This window comes from Aythya fuligula, chromosome 10 (genome assembly GCF_009819795.1).
Source record: "Aythya fuligula isolate bAytFul2 chromosome 10, bAytFul2.pri, whole genome shotgun sequence".
Classification (NCBI taxonomy): Eukaryota; Metazoa; Chordata; class Aves; order Anseriformes; family Anatidae; genus Aythya; species Aythya fuligula.
In genome coordinates, this window is record NC_045568.1 from 12,042,382 (window position 1) to 12,066,097 (window position 23,716).

At 42.8% G+C, this 23,716-nt stretch overlaps 1 long non-coding RNA gene across 2 annotated transcripts; it reads right to left on the bottom strand.

The window, feature by feature from the left end:
- Positions 1 to 2,872: 2,872 nt before the first annotated feature.
- On the bottom strand, positions 2,873 to 21,498 carry LOC116493178. Of its 2 annotated transcripts, none has more exons than XR_004253718.1 (3): positions 21,257 to 21,498; positions 15,857 to 16,714; positions 2,873 to 6,022 (listed from the first exon to the last, which is right to left on the bottom strand). It is a non-coding gene; the product is annotated as an uncharacterized LOC116493178 (long non-coding RNA). The 2 variants fall into 2 exon arrangements; XR_004253719.1 differs by lacking the exon at positions 2,873 to 6,022 and adding an exon at positions 12,698 to 14,697.
- Positions 21,499 to 23,716: the final 2,218 nt, after the last annotated feature.

Below are 23,716 nucleotides of genomic sequence, written 5' to 3' on the forward strand. Positions count from 1 at the left end.
GTAAATAAATCAACAGAAATAAATACTCTCTTGTTCCTTATCGCATTAAACCTGCAAATAGCTTATTACCTTACAAGGCAGCTTAGGCAAGCACACCAGACCACAGGGAAACGCAGAGCAAGTGCAAGTCAGCACTGAGATTTCCCCAAGCCAGGCTGCGTGGCCATAGGAGAGGAGCAAAGGCACAAGGCTGCAGCTCGCAGAGTCCAGAACTGGAGAAAGGAGACCCAGATAATTATTTCAAAAGCCAGTCTCAAGCGTAACCAAACTGAATTCTTGTTTTGTTTTTGGTCCAGTGGAAACTTTGCAATGGAAAAGTTAGATAGTTTTTTTTTCCTTGGCTCTGTCATCAGAGATGTCGTTGTTTTTCCCAGTCAACTTTCTCCAGTTTCTCCTAGTCAACTTTTCTCAGTGGGATCTGAATTACCTTTTCTGCAGGATACTGCTCCAGTTAGGAGGTCAGAGGGAGAAAATTCTGTAAGCATAGGGTGTTCGTACTCAGATTCTTTTCAGGCTCATCAGCCACTTCCATGATGGAGTAATTCTTTCTAGTAGTAGTAGCAAAATGTTGCCCTGGTGTATGAGTTAAATATAGCTGGAGGCACAAAGCAAAGAGTTAGAGATTGCATATCCAGTTCTCTGTGTTCCCACTAACAGGAAAAACAGAAATGCATCTAGAGAGGCTCAATCCAAGTATTAGTATCTCCTTCCAAACACTGAATAAAAACACCTGGATGGAAAGGGCTTTTATTAATTGGGGCTCATCTGTATTAATCACAACCAATTCATTTTACCTTCAGCAATGTGGAGAAGTATGGAAAGGCCGTTGCAGTTTGACAGAGAATGAAGGTGTTGCTCACCTGTGATGAGTATGAACTAAACTCAGAATATCCAAATATTCAGAGCCTGGGCCATGCTCTGAGCTCATCTTTGATAAATTTAAAAAGGGGATGCATTTTTACAGGTTCACTCTAAGAAAGAAATATTTATCATGTGTAAAATTCAGAACATTCCTCTGTGCTCTTCCATTCATATGATGGAAATAAATTAGAAAAATGGTGTTTATGTATTAAGCAGGATATGGCAACAGGACTATTACATTTATATCTGCTCTGTCAGCAAGGAATTCATCATAAATGCACCAGGCCAATGTGGTTTTCAACCGTGCTTATGAGGATGATTTACCTCCTGTGCAATCAAAATAAAGACACATTAGTGGCTAGGAATATTTACAAAGTCTTCCAAGCTGACAAGTTTTAGCTGTAAGGGGGGAATGAATTTTAAATTCTACTCATTTCTTTTCCTCTATGTCTCAGTTAAACACTTCACATTAAATTCCTGAAAATTTTCCTGCTGTTGTTACTTGTAATGGTCCAGAAATGTCAGGGTATCCTTGAAGTGGAGCACTCTTCTCCAAGGCACTTTACATGGCTTAATTAGTGCAGCTATTTCTTTCCCCATGCCTCCTCTGAGGGATTTCTTTATGCCAGATGCTTCCTAGGTATTGAGAATCAGAGCCAGAGGTCAACTGATGAGCTGCTGATTGCTCAGGCTGAATGTGATTTAATGCAACAGTTTGTATGAGCAGTTTGCAAAACCCCTCTGGGTAGTGTACGTGCAGGGGTGTTCTTGCATGCATGCATCCAAGTCTCTGTTCAGTGTCACAGATGTGCATTAAAGGACTTGGCGTGGCTGAAGGTCGTCATCACAAGACCTCTGCAGCTATCTTTATAGCATTTTCTTCACTCTGCTGTAGCAGGCAAGAAGCTTTAAAACTGATAAAAATTAGCTTTTTTTCTTTTTTCCTTTTTCCTAAGCAGCAACGAAGGATGTCCCTAGTGTTTTCAACCAGCTTTATCGTCTTGAATCCCAAACCTCGGCTGTATAATTGTTATAGTTGGGCAGTGTAGCAAATGTTAATCATTTTAAGGCCTGGAGCCAGTTCATGTCTCAAAGTCACTGGTTGAATGTTTTTTTGTCCTAAGCAGAAGTAGTTCTGATTCTGGCTAGTGATATGTCATTAATGCGAATCCTCTAAAATGTTTACCCATTAAAAGTGAGACTTAACCCTGAGATACCAGAAATCATTCAAACTAGCCTAAAAATAAAAGTTCAGTTCAGAATATGGTGATGTCTCTTACCAAATCTCTTCTGAACATAGCCATTATGTGAATGTCAGCTGCAGGATGGCATTTCGTACTGGGATTTTCCACTTGGCCTTTATTCCTTACCAGTCTGATAATGGGATGAAAAGTGGACTTGAGGAATGCGGTTCAAAGGATTTGCACTATTGATCTCATGTCCCAAGCCTGGCTATGTAATGCATAGGAAGGACTTTTGAAGATACCGTAAAATGGAGACAGCCTGTGCAGGCCATGAAACAAGATACAGAGCTTAAATATGGGTCAACTGAGGAGGAGGAGGCAGGCAAAAGGCAGTTAAGAGGTGGAATACAGTCAAAGGATGCTGTAAGAAACAATGACAGTCCTGACAACGCTGCTATGGGCTTTCTTCCTCTGTCTGCCTGTGGTGGTCTTGCCAAGTTAAATTTTTTAATGGGCTTATTTCTGTCCCTGAAAAGATGGGGGTACATTTTTAAAGTCTGGATAACAATTCTGAACTCTAAAGGAGTAAGAAATCACTCAAGTAAAAAATAAAATAAAATAAAATAAAATAAAATAAAATAAAATAAAATAAAATAAAATAAAATAAAATAAAATAAAATAAAATAAAATAAAATAAATAGCAATGGTAAAAAAAATCTGTCTACATTGCTGCATCTTATTTTATGAGAAAGGATGGGAAGATGTAGATAGTATCTGAGTGCTACTGCAGTAGTGTACACTGAAATTCAGGCTCACGTAGTTGAACAGAAATTGGTCCATGTTTATTGCTGGGTTTGGTGCAGACACTGAAATACAGAAGCTCTGTGAAGAACAGACATGTCTTGGGTGCTGTTAGTTGGTGTATTTTACACTGCACGTAACAATGCAGTAAAACATTGTTACTGGCAAACATCATATTCAAAAAATATCCCCTTTCAAAGAAATGTAATCTTTCTTACATGGGTGCTATAGACTCCCCCTTTTTACCAAAGGAAACCTGATAGCCGTGCGTTTCAATTTAGATTCAAGATATCACACAGTCTCTCCATCTGCCTGCATTGTCTGTTCACAGCAGCTTTCCCTTTATCAGATCCCACATATACATGCTGTAGGACCCCAAAAGTTGCAGTGCTTTTGAATCCTTTTTTATTTAGTCTGCTTCCTATCTGTGTTCTACACGTGTTCCTACTGAGCTGCCTCAAACAGCTCATGGCACTTCTCAGCTGCTGTGCATTTAGGGATTTCAAAGTCCTTCCTGGCCCTAGTGAAGGTGAGAGACGTTTTGTGGCTTCGTCATCAGGTCAAACTCTGGAAGAAAAAGCAGGGAAGAACTTGTTCCACTGCCTTCATTGTATATATTGACAAATTGAGGTTTACACATGGCAACGTTTTGACCCAGTAATAAGGAAGTAACCTAGAAAATACCCAGGAAATTCTCCATGTGCAATAAAATAATAAAGTTCAAGTCTGAGTCTTCATCCCATGAGCTGTCTGCAGGACCTCCCTACGCTTCTTGGGTGTACGCAGAGCTGGATTTGTCACATAGTGCTATTTGCAAAGATCGATTTTTAAAACAGCCCTTTGGGTGAGTTTATGAGGAAAGGCAATTGCTCCTGTGCCGGGAGTTTTGTTTCGGACAGGCTCTGGGCTGCTGTCTGACGTGGCGCGTGGCGTTACGTGCAGCGCGGGTGAAAGTGGGTGCGGCTGCGGCCTGCGCTGCCTGGGCCCTGCCGCGGCTTGTCGGGAGGCTTGTTGCCATTCCTACCCGCTTCTCTCTGTGGTCTCCTTCTGACACAACACCAGCTGTAAGCCGTGGTTCTGTTATGTAATTCATTTAGGAGTGAAAACTCGCTCGTAAAGTTTATGGTCCCGCTCTCCCTGAGACAACCCAAGTGATGCGGCCGGATGGCGGGGAGAAGGGAAATTTCCCCAGGCAAAGGGAATACTTATCTGCCAGGGCCTGCTATTGAAAAACGGATCTCTGCTCACATAAGCAGGAAAAAGACATTGAGGCTTATTTGTATTTCTGCCCCTGAGCACAAAGGGGCTAGAAAGCAGGCGTCTCCCACCGATTGTGTGTTCCTCCTGTTTGGAGATGTAATCGGAGTCCACACACTGGGCCACAGCCTTTCCTCAGCTCCAGGGGTTGGGGCTGGGAAGGGTGTGCAGGGGCAGAGGACTGGCCCCGGCACAGCATCTCTCCCCCATCTGACGTGCAGCTCGGTGCTAGCAGCAATGTTCCTGGGGGAGGGAAGAAAACAGATTCACCCTGTTCACTCAATCCCAACTCACCAACGAGAGAAACAGGCTCTCTGTAAACAGTACAAATGAAACGGATGTTTCGCTCTGCTACTGATAAGTTTATCAGCAAAGCCAACGTGCACTTCAGACCCCTAGGAAAATATAGAAGTTGAGGGTCCTCAGCTAACCCCCAGCTTGCCACACCCTGGGTGTCAGTGTTTGTGCTTTGGGACATGCCAGTCATTGCTCCAGTCACAGTGACACCAAGGCTGGGACGTTGGCACTGTGACCACAAGGCACAATCTTACCTGGGCTGGAGCTGTTGTTAAGTGCTATCACAGTGTATGGAAAGGGACTGCAAAGGTGCTAGGGAAGATGAGAACAGTTGCTTGTGGGGAGCATCATGGCAAGGCCGTGCTGGATTTGGGGTGTGATGTGAGGCAGTGGCCTCTCCAGCTGGTATTGTCCGTGAATAGACCATTGTCCTTTGCAAGGAAGGAAAGAAAACCCTGCCTCGTCTGCAGGGGCACGGAGCCAGTATTGCCTCACCCAGGGCTCAGCCTCCAGCTTGGAGGTCTCACAGCTCCCAAATGCCTCACCCACGTTGCCTCAAACTCCTGCTCTAGCATCCTGTTACACACAGGGCGTTTTGACCAGCTGGATTTTGTTCCCTGCAAGTGAGTGGCTGGGAAGTAGGTGTGTTCCACGGAGCTTATAATAGAAAGCTTGCTTTGACCTCCATGATAGAGAGATTAGCACCATTCCAGAATGATATAGTACATGTTTTTTTAAGGGTCCAAAGGTAATTCCTGTTTACAGAACTACTATCTGCAGACCTGAAAGAGCCTCGTAGCATTCACGCTAGGGCAGCGGCTGTCAGGTCGCGGAGATTCCTTCCCCATTGCTTCTTTTTCAGGTGGACTCTTGCCCTGCTGAGGGAGAACTTGAAATGCCCTATGGTTGGCTGACCTGGGCTGTTGTGGTTGTGCAAAATCACACTGCTCGTCTCTGCGATGAGAGAATGAGGAAATTCTTACACCTACTCCTGCTCTCCACCACGTGCCATCTCCTCTAGTTTATGAGGATGCCAGTCTTACCAAAGGTCATTTTAAAACCCCAGCAGAGCTTCTCTGAGGTGATTTTTTACATCTTGGAAATTTTGAAGTTTCTTTTAGAAACTCTTTGGCTGAGATCCGCATGAAGTTTGCTAATCCTTATGGAAAAAAAAATGTCATTGACAGTGAAGTTCTGTTTTCAAAAATCTCTGAGTTCCTCTGGTTATTCAGCTCTGCAGATGCAGTCTCAAATGCTTTGATCCACAGTGGTCCAGCTTGCTACTCCTGGTTGTATTCTCATGCCCAGCACTGTTGCCATTATCAGTGTGCAGACACCAAGAACTGGGCCTGTGGTTCTGCTCCCACCAAGCCTGCTTTTTCAAGAAGTATAAAAGACCAAAAGCACACTGAACAAGGACCACGTCCATCTGCTAATCAGCCTTTGCATTTTTAGTCTTTCTGGAAACCAGAAAGTAAATGATCCACCTTTCTGTGTAGATATATTCTTGCATCTATGAGGAGTTTCATGTAAGTCAGTCATCTGAGCCTTGGTGAGCCAGTGGAAAGTCAGAAGTGGCATCAGCCTGGAGTTCCCTGTCCAGCATATTTACTGGTGCGGTCCTGGAGAGAAAACACGCAAAGGTCATAAACCCAATGAAGTAAATTCATCATTTCACTGATGGTTGGATTTACCCGACTCTGGTGTATTATTACTTGCCTTCCACATGTTCCTCTGAATTTTATTCACCACTTCTTGACCGATACCCTGTTGAAAATGTTTGTTTTTCATCCCTCACAACGGATGAAAATTTAAGGTGAATTTTGGAAAAGTAGCCTTTAATAAACTTTTGTGTTTTCTTTAACAATTACATAGTCTGGCACTCACTGGCCCATGGTTGCCCCTCTACGTTGGCACATATTTAGCTCATTATTAGCTATTACCTTCTAGAAAGATAGTTGCATTCATACATGAGAAGGTATATGAACATAGAAATCCAGCACCTAGTATATTAACAGCAGATAATAATTCTAAGTAATTCTTAATAATTCCTAACTAGTTTCCTTCAGCTCTCCCTGAAGGAAAGAGAAGGACACACTTAGCATACACAAAGCTGTTTTATTTACTCCAGAAAGATCGTGAGATCATGCTGCTAGTTGATGAGGCACCTTCCTTCCCCTCTCTACTTCTTGTTTTCTCTGTGTCTAGGCCCTCTGGTCTCGGAAATGATTTACATGTCCTCTGCAAACTACAACTAACCTTTTCTCCCTGTCATGCTCTTTTTTTGCACAATCCTTCTGCTGCGCTTCATCCCGTTGACTTCAGCACTCTCCCACCAACGCACAAAACTGATGATGGTGCAGATCACCGCTGCTTTTGTTGGTACCTACAATAATACCATACAGCTGCTGCCTGCTGTCCTGGGATTTTCCAAGGGCTCCTGCGGCTGAGCAGGTTGCAGACTGATTGAGACATGTTTGGTGGTTCAGCCAGGTTTGCCACAAGGGGGGGTGAAGAACAGAAACCAGCTGTGGAAATTTACTGACTCTCTGGAGATCTCATGACTTCTTGCTAAATCTGAAAATTCCCAGTAAAACAAGAACAATTTTGTTTCTAAACCTCCTGTGCTGCCTTTCATCATTCTGTGATTACCTGCACATTGCACGGTCAGTGCCATTTTTTGTCAGTTACAGAAAACAGTCCATCATTTGCTGACAGGGCAGCAGGTAAGGAATTCATTGGTAAAGACACTAGTTGCTGGTACAAAGAACTTCCACACAGATGGTGAATTAAATATATATATATTCAACAAATTAGCAAACAGTGTGCCAACTTTTCTGAATATATATGCACATTAGGAGTATGAGTGGGAGCAAATAAGGTTGTGAGGAATCTTTCTGCAGCTTCTGTTTTCAAACAGTGATCTTGCAAAGAAGTCTTTTTCTTGCCTCTTTTTTAAAGGTAAATATGTGCGAATCTCTTTAAATCATCTGAAGTGGATCATGGTTATGACTAAGAGATAAGGAGGGATTTGTCTGTCTGACAAACTTCCCCTCTGTTTTCAGAGTAGACTGGTATTTTCAGAAGCAGCGAAATACCGCTCAGTGCAAAAAGCAGGGCATATTGTAAATTGGAGATCTGCCAGCTCATGGGCTGAGCAAAAACTGTTGAAATGCAAGATGCTTCAAGGCTCTGCTCTGTTTCCTGCACTAGAAAAGCCCCTGGTGATGTCTCTAAGTAAAGGTTTCAGTCTCCAGTCCACAGGAGATCAATGTAATGCCTACTATAAAGTCAATAGGAATTTTCCATTAGTACAGTCAATTGTTCTTAGTCATCTTTATACTAGACCATATCATCTGCTCATCAGAATTAATCGTGTTTATTTAAAAAATTGAGGGAGGGAGAGTGGAAGAAACCAGGAGCATTAAAACCAGAGAAAAATGCCTTGAGTCTGGCTTATGCCTCTAGGCAGGGCATAAAATGAATCTGAAATAATGTAATTTCTAAACAAGCCATGGCTAGAAGTAGAAACAGCAACAGTGACAAGAGATGACCAGCGCAGTCACTGGCACCACTGGAGGTGACAGCCAGCAGAGCCTGCAAAGCTCATTCTGGGCATGGTGCAAGGCCCTGATACCACCAATAATGCTGCACAGTCCTGCTTTTCTGTAATGTTATTGATAAGGCTTTGTAAAGAAAAGCAACTTGCTCACACAGCCGTACTGAAGACATGCAGACCAGGAGATTTGCCTATTTAGGACTCTTTTAGACTTGGGGATGAAAGGGAAAAGCAGCTGTATGTATTCCATGGGACACCCACTGTAGCAAGACCCTTTTTCTCAGCCTTTATTAAAATACCAACGTATTGGAATACCAAGTCAAATACTAAAAAAACTGTAGCAATTTAAGGTGGGAGCAGGACATTTTCAGGTAGATAATTAGCTAATTAGATAATGATAATCTCTTGCTATGCATAGCCAAAAACTTTGTACAGTACAGCATTTAGGTCAAGATACAACGTATTGAAAACTGACATACTGAAATTTCTCTGGATCTGTCTAGGAAAGGGTAAAGACGATGATCCCACAGACTCCAAGAAAAATTATTTTAAAAAATTAAGATCAGAAAATGAAACCCATAGAGAATAGCAGACACACTGAAGGCAGCAAGACTGCAGCCCTGTACGTCATATAAAATGAATGCAATTCACCATGCTGAATTGTTCATGCTCAGACCATATATGTTCAGTTCTTGACAAAGTAATCTCTTTGCAAAGCTACATAATGCAGCAGAGTCAGCTATGAATGACTTATAAACAAAGAAGCTATTCAGCTGTCAAAGCAATTTTCAGCTATATTAAAACAGAATAGGATGGGATGGATTCTGCAGAGCTCTCTGCTGCGTGCTGTCCCGTGAAGGCAGCGGCATCGCATGTGTGTAAACCACGCGGGGAGAGGGAGTGCGTGCGTGCACGGGCGGCCGCCCACGCAAACACATGCACACACACGTGCGCGGGATAATCGCCTGTTGCCTTTCTGAGCTCACGTTATACATTGCAAAATGCTTATTTAAATTGCATTTTCACTCTGCACTTAGGGATGTCACTGAGTTCTGGCCATGGCGATGACGTGCTTGGTTTCCATAGAAACCAATGTACTTTGGAGGGGGAAAAGCAGAAGGAGACTGAGAAAAGCAGAAAAATTGAGCAGAAAAATTGAGCAGAATAAGGGAAGTGTGTGGTGTGAACAGATCGTTTGGGTACTGGGGCTGCTAACAAAGTGACTTACCTTGTCAGCAGGGAGACACCTTATTCGTGGGTATGTCACTTCAGAATATTCACAGCAGTTCAAATTTATGCCAATTAAATGAACACACCATCCTATTGCTCCATATATACTAACCACCATTAGGTGGACTGAATCTGGATTAGAGAGGCCAGGCTTCCAGCGTGATTTCTGCTGACACACAACTTTTGCTGTTTGCTCTGTCTCTGGTGTCATTAGCAGGTGTTTCCTATCTTCATCCCCAGACTGGGGAAGGAGGCAGGGCCTGGGAAACTACAGATTTCAACTAAGGTTCAATGAAATACCTGTCAAGTCTCCCATAAAAAAGCTGTGTATGATCTGTACCTCCCAAGGGGTAGGCGGGGCAGGGAGAGGCATGCTGGAGCTATTTTATGATTTTTTCCTTCTCAAAACAGCCAACTTGCCATTGAATCATTTAATCACTAATTAAAAATCCTGGATAAAACAAGCTGTCTACAGCTTTCTGGCAAACATCCCACTGACTTTGGTAGGGCCAAGATTTTACCCTTTCCTTGACTGCAGAGCTTGTTTGTTGTCACTTCTTTTTCTTTAGCTGTTCTATGTGTTTTATGCCAGATTTTTTTCTTTTAGCTACTTAATTTATTTTTCTCAAATGTTATCTCATTTTAGCTCCAGAACGTAGGCCTTTAACATGATCACCTCTACAGGTAGTCCATGACCAGGCTAGCTGTGTTTTGCCCACATCCTTTCAGCTGTGGTCTAGGGGAGGACACGGAGTATATGCAAGGGCAGTAGGAATTCCGGCAGCTAAAGATTTCACCAAGCACCTCAGTGGTCAGGCACCTAGATTTGCAGGTCCTTGTTGCCAGAGCTGTGTGCTGCTCCTGGGAGTCCCTCAGCTGGTATCTGACCTGCTGGAAAAATGATGGACTGCTGCAGCCTGGAGCACCCAGCCATTTCATCTACCAGGGCTGAGTGCTGGGAGTAGAAACAGAGTCTTATATATAAGAATGCTATTGGTTACCAAGTGAAATTCCTATTATGTCTGTGAATATACTTTGGTTCATACTTCTCCTGTCTCACCTTTTTGTATTTACCAGTCACATATTCTGTAATTTTGCTTCCAGAGCTTGCATTAGAAGAGACCTATTCCATTTCTGCCTGGGGCTGAATAACTCTAAGATGCACCCATGCTGTCACCTCCGCTGGCTGCTTGCTTTAAGGTAGGGATGTGCCAACAAACCCTGCTTCCAGGAGGCTTTCTGGCAGACTGCAGTTGAGTTTCTGCCGTGTTCTTCATGAGAAGCTACTGTTGGTCACACAGGGCTCATGTACAAGGGACTTGAGCCAACTCAAGTTGCCAGGACCTACTACTGCATTCTTCAAAGCTTAGGGCACCAGAGTACAAAAAGACAGCCAACACCCTAATCCCTTACCAACACATTGGGTGACAAAACCCACAGCAGTTACCTGTTATGTTGACGCGATTCAAGCCCATACTCGTCAATTTATCTTTATTCACCCAAATCCATATCTAACCCCCAGTGCTGACAGGTAAGAGTCTTGTTTGATGGCTCAACAACAAATTATACAAGTAAAACAAAATTAAGTGAAGGGAGATATCACTTGGTGATTAGCTCTTACCTTGCTTGTTTTCCTTAGCTCTAAACTTTGAATTTTACAAGTTATATGTTAAATACTCTGATTTACTTTCTGGTACACAGACAGAAAGAAGCAGATTGTAATCCACGTGCTTTGTAGGTAATATAGAATTTTTTCCTCTGGGGAATCCATCAGTGTGGATGCTTACTATGTATTTATGAGACCCCTTGCAGATCTTTAGGGTAGGTTCTCACAGGTTCATTGTCTTGGACTTCTTATTGTTAACATTTATTCTTCTTTTAAAATGTCAAGCTCTCATAACTATGCAGAGGGCTTAGTTCAAACTTCAGGCCAACTCTCATACCACTTTATTTGCAATTGGGCTTCATGCAGGACCCAGCAAGAATTCATTCAGCCCTTTCTATAGTGTTGGTTGCAATGCTGTGCAGGTGAAGGTGAACAGGGAAAATTGCTTTTGGCTTGAATGTTCTGTATTAGTTAGTCAGTGTTGTGTTTTGCTTGTTCCAGAGGCTGGTTATTATCTTTGATAGTATGTCACTCTGTGCAGCAATGCTGAGCACAAGAGAGAGCATCTCTTACATGTGCTACCACTGATTCACTGCATGTATTTCCTATGAGAATACCTCAGTCACGTCAAAACTGCTCATTTCTAGATAGCAACCAATATGTAAACACTAGATATCATGTGACAAGTTTGAAGGCCAGATCAAGAAGGTAATGTTCAAGGGTGATGTCTGCACAAAAAAATAAACTTCTGGAAGACATTGTAACTTCATGCATGAATGAGGAGGATTTGCATGACTGTAAGCTCAGGACTGTTTTTTTCCTGTTATTCAAGTACTGGGATGAACAAGCAAGGTTAAAAACAAAGCAAGCAAGCAAACAAACAACCAAAAAAATAATAATGTCTAATAATAAGTCTGTGCAACCCAAGTGTACTGCTTATCATCGTGTTATACCAAAACAAAATTTGTAATGTACTTTGCCTTGAACAATGGGATTTTCCAGAGTTGTCAGTGTAGTGTTGGTTTTCATCCTCTCTAGTATTGCTGTTCCTGACTTACCTTCCCAGCCTCTGGAATTTTCATCCTAATTTTCCTCTTTTGCTTTTAATGAAGTAGCAAACTTAGCTTTATTATCTCAGAGAATTCTCCCACACAAGAGGATTTAAAATTCCTAAATGAAAGTCAGCAGGATAGGATGATAGTTGGTCTAATTTCCTCAGAAATTTTATACCTGACGTATTTATAATAATAAGGCTTTGTTGCTGGAACCTTTGAATACCAAGAGTCTGAAAGAGGTATCTGAACCAGCAGGTTCTGAGAATATTTCCTAGATAGAAACCCAGGAGGAAGAAGAGGAGTAGGGGAACAAAAGCCATGTAATCGTATAACTGAGCATGTAATTTTCAGCAAAAGAATTTCTTTTTGAGTTTAGTATTTTTTCTTTTGATAAATTCTTCCTGTAGAAAGTGAAGTTTTTCAGTCTCTGTACTGTTCCAAAATTTAGGCTTTTAGTTTTCTTGATGTGGTTATTTTTTTTGACATCACTTAGTGGTGATGAGTTTGTGTTCACATCGTGTGATTGGATGGCTTGGTCATGCTTAATGACTTCAGCCTTATAAGCTACATTTGACTCAGAAAAGTATCATTTGCTTGTTGGAAGGAGAGCCTGCCTCATTAATCAGTCAGTGAAATTTACTTCTCATCAAAAGGTTTTGTCATGGTAGGATTCAACAAGACTTAAATGGTACATGATACTTCTTCATGTTTGCTTTACAGGGCTGAATCCCGCACATAGCATGGCTTTTTGGAGTATGACAGCCATGAGCAAATTTTCAGTCACACAGTGATTCTCAAAAATAACTGAAATTGGATGCGAGGGAAGATCTTTCTGATGATGATCCAACATAGTCATAAATATTTTCTCATTTTCTCTTTAGTGTTTGTCAGCCCTTCATACTTTCACTCTATTCTCTTTTATATCTTCTTGGCTTTGTGTTTTGGTTATGCCTGTTCTGGTTCTCAAAACTAATTTTAGAATTTATGGGAGATGGTCTTGAGTATTGATGAATCCGTGTAAAATAATGCAGACATATAAAGTGTTAGCTTTTTTTACAGGGGTTGTTTTCTCTCACTGAGTAAGAGAGAAGATCTGGATAGATTGGAGGTATGCTTTATGATCAGTCAATCTGTATAGTTGAGCCAAGCTACCTTATAGAATGATTCATGCTGTGATGTGCCACTTGAAACTTGGCCTGAGTTCCTGCTGGATGATGGTTGCCTTTACATTATGATGGTGAGATGTTTCCCTACTCCTAAAATAATCTGGGGTATATTCATTGATTGCTTTTTTTTGTTGTTGATAAGTTAGAGTTTTCTACCAGGTAGCTCCTTCTTCAAAATCTTTGTGCCATCTCCCACAGTATTACCTCACAAGTATCTGGCAGTTAGATTAAAATCAGATTGCAGTATAGTTTGTTTTGTATTAACATTTGTAAGTCAGCTGTTTACAGGAGTTTCCCCGAGCATACAAAACCTGTGAGTTACATATCATTTGTCATCAGGAGTTTGTTGTTGTTAAAGAATTGCCAGACAGAGCCTTGTTCTCTTTCCATAATACTAAAATTAATCTTGGTTATAATGGAATCCTGGTACAAAATGCATCCTTTTGCATTGGCAAATCAAGTGCTTGGCATCAGCAATATTTACATTTACATTGTTTTTGAACTGCAGTGTGTGCTGGAAGGTAGGGTGAAATATTTCCTAGATGGCCAGATTATTTCTAAGAAAAGATGTATCCTGGAGCAGAAATTTAGAAACCTTCTGTTTCAGAGGGGGCTTCATGGTCAACACAATTACAGTGGGGTTTTACTAGATGTCCATGGCCCCTCTTGCATTGCCTTCACATGGGTTATACCTTGATTTCAGAGCTTTCCAAACTTCTATTGTACAAGCAGCTGCATGAGCTACCTTTCTTTGTGCTCCTGCTTTGACTTGTTAATATTCATCCAAGTTCTTAAGGGATTTGTTCTCTGTGCAAAAGAAAAAGTGACAGAAGTCTCTTCTGGTTATCTCATTGCACACTGATGCTCACGATCTTATCTCAAATTGCTAAATAAATATAAATAATATTTATATATCATATTTCTTCATAAGTATATGTTGTTTTCACTCTTCCTGCATTCCTGGGGTTTGAGCAAGGGGAGATCAGAAAACACTGAGAGAATGTTAGGATACATGGAAAAACTTGCAGAGACCTTGATTCCAGGAAGGAGATACACACATACTGATAAACAATTCCTTATCTAAGAAATACTCCAGAAAGTGTTTCTTAAATAAGAGTGCTTCTCTGAAACTGAGCATTTGGTTGTGTGGTGGTTTTTCAGTATTTCAACACCCTGCTGATAGTGTTGTGAAATTCTTGCTGGGCCTTAGCCAATTAACTGAATAAACTTTTACTTGCTTAATGATTTTATAACTCTTTTATAGGAGATAAGCTTGCCATTTTTTCATTTGATTTCTCTCCTGCATTTTGTGTAAGAATACTATCTAATCTCACAGAAATTACAAGTCTTTGAGACTTAAATTCTTGCAAAGTTATTAAATACATCAATCAGAACACGTTTGGACACTTAACAAAGTTCTCATGATGTTTTTCTGTGATATTTTTAGTATTATTACAGATAACTACTGTTGTATTATTAAATACATTGAATTCTCTTATATGCTGTAGTGTAATTTTCCACTTCACTTCCCCTGTATTTACACATACTCATACACCTTCCAATTAAGGTTGTCTTTCATTGCTCTGCAGTGTCACACTGTAGAGAAGAACTGAGATCTTCCAAATCTGAATCCCATAAACTGTCTGCAGAACAGTCCTTCTTTCTAACGGCCATCCAGCCCCTAGAATTCAGTGCAAAGGTTATGATCAGAAGTATGATAATATCACCAAAGACATCAAATTAATGAGTAGGTCTTTGTAGTTACAAAAGGATTGAATGGGAACAAAAATATTCCCTACAAACTGCAGATTTTATCATTCTATTATTGTTGGTAGTATATTTCATATTTTCAAGCATTCAAGTAATGTATACAAAATTAGAAGCATGAGAAAAGGTATAGAAATCATATCTGGAGGCTACCTTAGCGGAGAGAGAATAGGAGAATTCTCATTCAGTACAGATAAAATAAATTTCTGTCCATGGGGCATAGACATTGAGAGGAAAATAACTTATATGAAACCAAGGGCTGTAACAGCCTAATTTTGTTCTCTGGACCCAGGTAAATTTCATCCTAACACAATAAATAAATACATGATATAAAGTGCTGTGCCATTTCCTGATTCATTATCTTGTTAGACTCCAAATAAACATATATCATGCTGGAATTGCAATAACACAGACTTAGTACATATAGAGGGAATTGCATCCAGCTAATAAATATGAAGAAAATGTACCAAAAGCAAATGATTTAGAGGAGAATGAAACTCCCCTTTAGACTCAGTGATGATTCTGTTATGTTCTCCCAGGGAAGATAGCCCTTCTCTTCTGCAAACATTTTTTACAATATTTTCTTTCTTAAGCCAAAAAATTAAAAAAAAAATCTACTTGTGTATATAAACAAATTTATGATATTTTACTACACACTATCATCATTCTATAAGCTGAAAAGCAACAAATCAGAATGTTCAGCAAAATAATTTAGATCACTATGCCATAATATATAATCACATTAGCTACATATGTATGGGTAATAGTATAAAGCTGTTTTCTCTGTTCTTTGTATTCTGCATCACCTGAAAATTTTTCTTGATGCTCAGAAGCTGCCCGGAGCCCATATATGTCAAGTGTTGTAGGAATGGGAGAAGGAATAACAGTAGCAACAAATGATGTAATTATTGATACAATTATCATTGCTGTTATTATTATGAATGTTTGCTGTAACACCTACTGGCTGGTGATTTTTGGACACTTCAGTGCTTTCCCTTCACTCCAGAGAGTCCATAATCCAAAGACAGAAGTTGGGGAAGAAAACATCAATAAGCAATTTATGGAAAACTTACCCCCAAAGCAGCAAGGTCCCTTATAGCAATGGAAGCACGCCCTTAGCAGGGTTTATATGGAGGCGACTTAGAAGATGAGCCATGGGTGACTGGACAGGGTTTAGGGTTTGGACCATGGTGTGGTGGCCTTGCAGCACAGGTGGAGAAGGTTGTGGGCACCAGTGAAACACAAGTCTGGAGGCAGGCGGCTTGAAGCACCTTAGGGCACGACCGTGCCAGCACGGAGCACGTGAGGGCATGGAGAAAGCACCAGGGCTTTGAGGGTGGTGCTGGAAGCCAGAATTTGCTCCATGAAGATTGGGAGGCTGGTTGAGGAATTAAAAAATTTAGCATGGGAAGTTCTTTGTGAGCCTTTGTCAGTAGAGAAATGCTCTGAGGAGACAGTAGGAGGACAACATTGGTGTAAATCCATGTGGTTGTATAGATTTCAGTGCTGCCCAGCTGAGAATTTGGCTAGCAGCTTATAAATCCCCTGCGTTTCACATATTTGAGTACAAACCAACTTTTCTTTCAGACTATAGTGTAATCGTGAGTCATTAGCCTCTGCTTGATGACAATCCAGCTACTTTGTCAAAGCACTGAAATAAAACTGTGCATCTCAGGTGACTTAGCTGTGCAACATGGAAAAACAAATACCCTCTGTGTCATGGACAGTGCCTTGTACATCCATGGGGAGATGTTTGGTGCCACAGCCTGAGCTTCTCCCCAGAAAGGGCAGATCCGTAAAACAGCTTCTCACCTTCAGCTTCAATTCCATTTAAGTCCCCCAGATAGATTCAGGGTGATTTTCACACATGATGGCCACATCTAGAAAGAATGACTGTGACATCCGTGTTGAATTACGGGAGGGCTCACACACTAAAGATGAAGACAAGAAATAAATGGCCAATACCTCTTTAAGAATCCACAAGAGCAAAGCAATAAAAAAAAGAAATACAATAACTCCGATAATAAAAACATTATCTTATAGATTTCATACAAACTTTGCCTTAGGGAGGCCACCTGGTTTGTGCTTTACTGACACAGCTGTTCGGACTTTTTTCCTTTGCTACATAAAAACTAGAGGAATATGAACAGCTGTTGGGTTAATTTTTTTTAATGCCTTCAGTAAGTAAAAATAAGGGCAAGTGACATGAATAAGTGATGTGAGATTGCCCCCAAAGATGCTTTAAAAACTTTCCAGAATATTTCCTGAACCTCATCCACAGTGAATAAAGTTCTGTTGTCCAGAAGGAGCTGAGCCAGAAGGGACATTTCCACTTGTGGCTGACCAGGTGTAGCATTACCTGTCCCGCATCTCTTCATGTAGCAAAGACTCACTTAGACTGGGGCAAATTGGCAAACTTAGTTACACTGAAATCAGCCCAAGGTAACCCCACTGACTTCACTGGAGTCGCTTAGAATTTCTATAAAACTGAAAGACAAAAACTAATTTTGCTTAAAACCATCCATAATTTGTTCAGTTTCCCATCCAGGGGAATTATTCCTCATTTTGAAGGGAGACAGTGAACAGAATTGGTCAGGATGCCTGGACAGACATCATTTCCCAAAGAAAAATGACATTTTTGCTATTTCCAAAATCACAGTGTTGCGGAGGAGAAGAGCTGGTGCCGATTACTGCTGCCCCTCCTGACACAGAGCACACTAATAATGTCCCAGCAGGTCAAAAACGGGTCCGGTTTAAGTGGGTGATGGAATGAAGTAAGGGGGAGTCGCTTTGCTTTTTGTTGCCCAGTGCTTCACACACCTCTAGCGGCAACCCTCTTTGTTGCCAAGACAACCCTGAAGAAATACGAAATCCAGAACAATACCCTGTGCACGAGAAGCCTCGTATTCTTTAGTGCACACATTCGTTTTGAATGTCAAGAGAAACACTGCCCTCCAGATCATCCCAGGTAAGTCCAGGTAAAGGTATAGGTGATGTCTGTGAGATGATAATGACTTGCATTTATAGATTGTCTTTTGTCCTAACGGCTCCCAAAGCTTGAGGGGACGGCACTGAGAGCCTGATCGATGTTATTTCTGCAGTGCAGCGTTACCTGCAGCTGCCCAGGCAGTACCAGGAGGGTTCCTGAGGGCTGCTGTGAAAATAAGCCAGGGCTGGGGCACTGACTGCTCTCCCCAGCCTGTGCTGCATGTGGAGGTGTCTGCAGTGAGCACTGAACACCAGGCTGTGATGATCTGCCTTTGCAGTGGTTTCTAAAGGTTTCTCAGGCAGCTGAATGCAAGTTAGTGCAGCCATAAAGGTCTTTTCATTACTAATAGGGACTGGACCGAGCTGTGCTTGGTCTCCAGGTCAAAGGAAATATACGCGTGACTTAAGCCTCTTTACTTAAGGTCTTGGCTCAGTGCTGGACAGTGGAAGGTCTAGAGCTTTGGTGTGTTTTTTTTTAATGCTTATTTATTTAACCCCAATGAATGTAAATTGGATAAAGGTCCAAGAGGTCACAATAAACACCTCCATAGACTCTTAGGGTATCCTCTTGCAAAGACTAACATCAGAAATTTTTCTAAGAGATATGCTATGTACAGTTTGCAAATATAAGCCTCACCTTTCCAAATTATCTCCAGATCATCTTTGAGCCTCCCATTTTATTCTGGAACACTGTTTTTTCCACATTTGAAGTTCATTTTGACCTCCTCACTAGGAATGGCTGTGCTAGGAGGAAGTAATCTCCAGTCAGTCAAAGCTCTTTGATAAATAGAGCAGCAGCAGTTGGAGCAGGGAGCACTGGATTCTGCATAGACGGAGACTTGGGGTTTTTAAGTTGAGACTGGCACTAGCTTAGTCCTATAGGCTGAGGTCCAAAACTGTGCCATACATGAACCGTAGCACAGTAAGTCAGTGTATCACTTCCAGAGCACGCTCCTGATCCAGGCTAAACCTCAGATGTAAAATAGCATTTTAGGAGGAGAGGATCAAACTACCCAATTCTGAAATGGGAGTGTTGCATCCTTGACCGTCACGGTGAAGAGCTCCAAAGCAGAGCTGGTTCTGCTTTGCTGAGTCCATCAGCATGCCCAGAGCTTCAGCCTTCCTTTATGTCACAGTCTCTCCCTGGCTGTGGGAGGAGTCCTGAAAATGAGATGTGGGGCTGTACTTCAAGCAACAACCCTGGAAGCAATAGTTCTGCTCTTGTCTGTCTGCGTGAAGTACAAACTCTACAACATACTGAGACCCATCTCACCCTTATCCTACTGGAAGCCACATCCTGTTGGTTTCAAGTGAGGCATCCCTGAGCTCAGGCCACTGCCTGCTCCTGTTTTAACACCTTATAAACAAATTGAAAACTTGCAGCTCAGGAACAAAGGAGGCATGTGAAAGAACTGCAGTTTCACGAACAGTTCAGTGGGAGTTGGAGCTATTATAGAACATCCCGTTCCAAAAGGAAACAAATGACAGTCTGACGCTGCCGGGGAATAGTGACGTATGTGGCTGTGGTGTGAGTCAGTCCGTGCGAGATTCAGATACGGACCTAGGGGGAAAACATTTGTGGCAGCAGGACCAATCACATGCTCATAGATGGAATTACCTCAGCTCATTTTTCATTTGGGTATTAATATATTTGCTGCACTTCTTGAGCAAAAGGCAAATAGCAGCCCAGACAAAAAGGCACGTGTAGGGGCCGTTCTATCTGTCTCTTCTTGCAGCCTCCTGCTTCCCACCCACACTCCTGCACAGACAGAGATAATGTATCATGAGCCTTTTGGTGTATCACTGTTTTGTTCAGTAAAATGGAATGTGTTGTTGTTGTTGTTGTTGTTATTTGTGTTCTCTGGAATCCCAGAGCATTCCCATTGCAAAGGCACAGGCCCATGAATGGAACAACTAAGTGAATTAGTGGGGAAACATTTTGTTTATCTCTAAGTGGTGTCTTGCTTTTTAATAACTTACAGCTCAGTTGAATGCTTGTGTTCATTTAAAAATGAAAACTGAAGCCTAAGGATCCTTTTAAGGCCCTAAAGGAGTCTGTAGAGCTAATTCTCTGGTATGTGGGGGATGTGTAACGATGCATAAATTGTGAAATGAATTGGCTGTTTACTGGAAAGTTACAGTGATCTCGTGGATAATGTCAGTCTGAGATAAGAACCCCTCAAGAAACCTTGAGGACAAGGAGGCTTTAGTAGTAATACTACCTTGAGGTGTTCTCATCCCCGACTTTTTTCCCATCATTTTGCTCCAGCAGAGCCCTCTTCCAGTTATGCTCAAATACCTCTTCGTGTGACTCTCCAGCAAACCATATCAGGAACTGATGGGAATTAAAAACCATGACAAAACACTCTGTAAAATAGGAAGGATCTTGTTTTCTTTCTCTCTCTCTCTCTTTTTCCCCAAACAATTCATTTCATTTAGCTCAGTTCCTTGATCAGCACGGCCCCAAGGAACAACTGCACAGGCCAACTGCTGAAAGGCCCAAATGTTTTGTGGCAGAGAGAGGGGAAACGCTGGCTGGGGCTGATGGTGGGAACTCCGTGACAGTGCTGCCACCAAAATCTGCAAATCGGTAAACCGTAGCGGGTGAAACGTTACTTCATTCAGCAGCAAAACAGAACAGCTGCTGTGTGTTTCCAAAAAGAACAAATAAGGGGGATGTTGTTTGGCCACAGACTGTGTCTTTGCCAGGGTTGGAGGACACAGTGGGGGAAGGATTTGGGTTCAGGCAAGTGAAGTCTTGTGGGCAAAAAAGGCCTCAGAAAGCCATAGCAGCCATCAGGTATTTCCCAGCTCTGATGCTGGAATCTCAAAAACATATTTTACTTTTTCATGGAGGTTCAGTCAAATCTAAAGCAGAACAGCAGGTTGGAGGTGTGTTCTAACCCACAAACAGGACCAAAAAATGGGCCTGGATCAGTGTTTCAGAACAAAAGCAGAAGTCTCCTCAAAGGAACTGAGAAGTTTGGTTTCTGCCTCTCTATCTGTAATTGCCTCATTTCTTTACTTATGTTTTAAAGCAATGTTAGACTGAGGGAGCTCACCCAGCACACTTCATCACCAGACATGGAGAAGGCTTTGCTGGTGTAGCACGAAGCAAGTCTATGGGTATGCAAATCACCACTGATGTCTGGCAGCACTAGCAGAAGCAAATGGGTAAAAAAATGCCTCATTACAAATTTTGCCTGTAGCAAAGATCTGTCAAAGCAGGGTGGCTGCTTCTGCAGCTGAGGCCTGAAGCCTGTGCAGCTCATATCTCCCCGAAACGGCAAGCCCAGAGCCGGCACAGGCTCCCCAGCTCATCATTATCTGCAGCATCCTTCCTTCCCCCTCCTCTGCCCTGGCATGGGCACCCTCCCCTCTTATCACTGAGGTGGCAATATTTTGTTTGCACAGCTGACAGCTCTCGAACTGCCTCTACGTGACCGTCAAGGTCACAAAGTCATTTGATCCCTTGACCGAAATACCTGTAGTAGCCTCTGGTCCGAGCTACACGATGCACTGCTGCCGGCGTAGCTTGCAAGACGCTGAAGGGACAGCTTTCTGGCGGCACTACAAAGCAGCTTTCCTGGAAAAGGCAACGGTTTGCCAGTATTGCAGACTGGTAATTTCATGCCCATAAAGAGCTCTTATTGTAGTCTTGAAATCCAGCCGCACCCTCTCTGTCCTGGCCTCAGGTGTCGTGCCAGCCCCATGGCAGGACGAGGTATCAGCAGCGTGTGCCGGCGCCGCGGGCCGCCTGCCTCAGGCAGCGAGCAAGGCCCTCGCGTGCCACAGCCCTGGGGAGGCCAGGAGAGGGGCTGCCCGCTAGCAGGTGTGAAAACCAGCCCTGCTGCTCCTCCTGCAGCTCGCTTTCCATCAACTCCTCGCCCTCCCTGCCGAGCGATCCCAGCCCTCGTACCCGGCACAAAGCTCCAAACAACCCCCGGCGTGCTGGGCCCCACCGAGGGGCTGATGTCACTGTCCCGCAGCCCGCTGGCATGAGTCATGCCGGGCTGCCGCCAGGCACAGGGAACACAGAGGGCTCTTCATGGGACCCGAGAAGGGCAGGAGCCGCGTGGGAGGGCGTTGCTGCAGGAGGGGATGAGGCCAAGGTGCCGCAATGACCCTGGGTGCTGGGGAAGGGGGTGGGGTGGGGGGGCCACACCTCGGCCTCCAGCACCCAGGGTTGGAAGGAGGTCACCTCCTGTTTGGATTTCTTCCCTTGGGTTGTTTTGGACAATTCTGCACTTGTTTCAAGAAAGGATCGGGGTGGGGTAGGAATGGTTTTATTTTAGAGGAATTCCTGTGACTTGAGCTGCCTGAATTAGTCAGGAGCAGGGGAGGGTGGTACGTGTCCAGAAACAGTGCACAGGCAGGGAGCCCAGGCTCCCTGACAGCACGAACAGCCGTGGCTGAGGCACGTCCCAGCATTTAGGCACCTTCCTGGGGTGTCCCGCTGCCCCTGGCCTGCGGATGGCTGTTCTGTGTCAGCGAAGCGTTGCAGCATTGACGGGCACCAGGGCAGCGTTTTTAGCAAGGGCAAGGTGACGCAAATTACACGAGTGAGCGCGAGTAGAGTCGAAGCTGCTGTCACCAGAGAAGGGAGGCATCTCCCAGTGCCTGCCAGCAGTGCTAAGATGGAGGGGCTGGGGGATGCTCGGGGTCTGTATGCGGCACTGATACTGCCTTGCGGGGAGGGGGCTCTTGGCACCACTTCTCTGTCTGCAAAGTCCAGTTCCTAAAAGCGATGGCACCTGTGACATGCTGACATGAATAGTAGTTTCAGAGCATTTCCAAAAACCTCTGAGCTTGCCTAAGAAAAAACCATCAAGTACTGATGATGACAGAGTGTATTATATCTAATTATATGAACCCTGGAATCGGCTATTTCCCCTTTCTTCCATCATTCTGATATAATTGGAAGCAGGAAGACACTCACAAAAGAAAGACTGTTTCTGTGAGCCAATCCAACCCATTTTTGCAGATTTTTGCTGAAGGTTCAGAACCAGCAAATTGAAATAATCCTACAGACTTTGGCTTGCTTACATAAAGTCCTAACCGGCCACTGCAACTGATTTTTCTAAATGGTTCTTTTATGTCCTCAAGGAAACAAACAAAACCTCCAGATTTAAATATCACTGAACTGTGGGACTTTGGAAATCCAGATTCAGCTGTGGATCAGCTGTGGAGCATGAAGTTAAGATTTTATGTGAGCGCACATGCTGGGAATCGGGATGAATAGCAAACATGCAAATGCAGTATTTAATTAGGAGTCACATGGAATCAAAACAGACAGCTAGTTACATTAATAGAGAAGCAGACAGAAGCACTGAGCATGTTTTCCTATAGATGTGAGGTCACACTTGAATAAGTTGATATGGTTGTCAGGATTTTATGAAAATGCTCACAGATTGACAAGTTTCATGAATTTTCTCATGCCCAGGGATCCACGCTGTGTTTACTATTTGCTATTCACTACTGTCACTCTCCGCTAATACAGGCAGGAAAACAACGTCAGGTGACTGGTGCGATCGAACACCTCATGAATAGCCAGTGCTGAATAGTGGGAGCAAAGGGACGCTGAAAGCCTTAGAGTTAGAAAGTGATGGGCCATGATTTTTTGCGGATAACAACTGAAGTTTGAAAAATACCAGCTTCGGTATTTGAATGATTTGCTAACTAAGATAGGGATGTGTGCTAAATTTGCAATTAATATTATTTTAAAGAATAGATCAAACAGCTCTAGCAGATTTCCTCTAACTGACAAGTTCCATTAAACAAGAAAGCTCATTCTTAGTAGGAGATTTTAATATAACACTGAGAACAGAGAACAAAACAATGAATGGAAACATATCAGCAGTCAATTTCCTGCGTATTCAAGCCTGCATTATACTTTGTTCTTTGCTACAGCCACAGCTCTGTAATTATCAAGCGTATTCATGGGA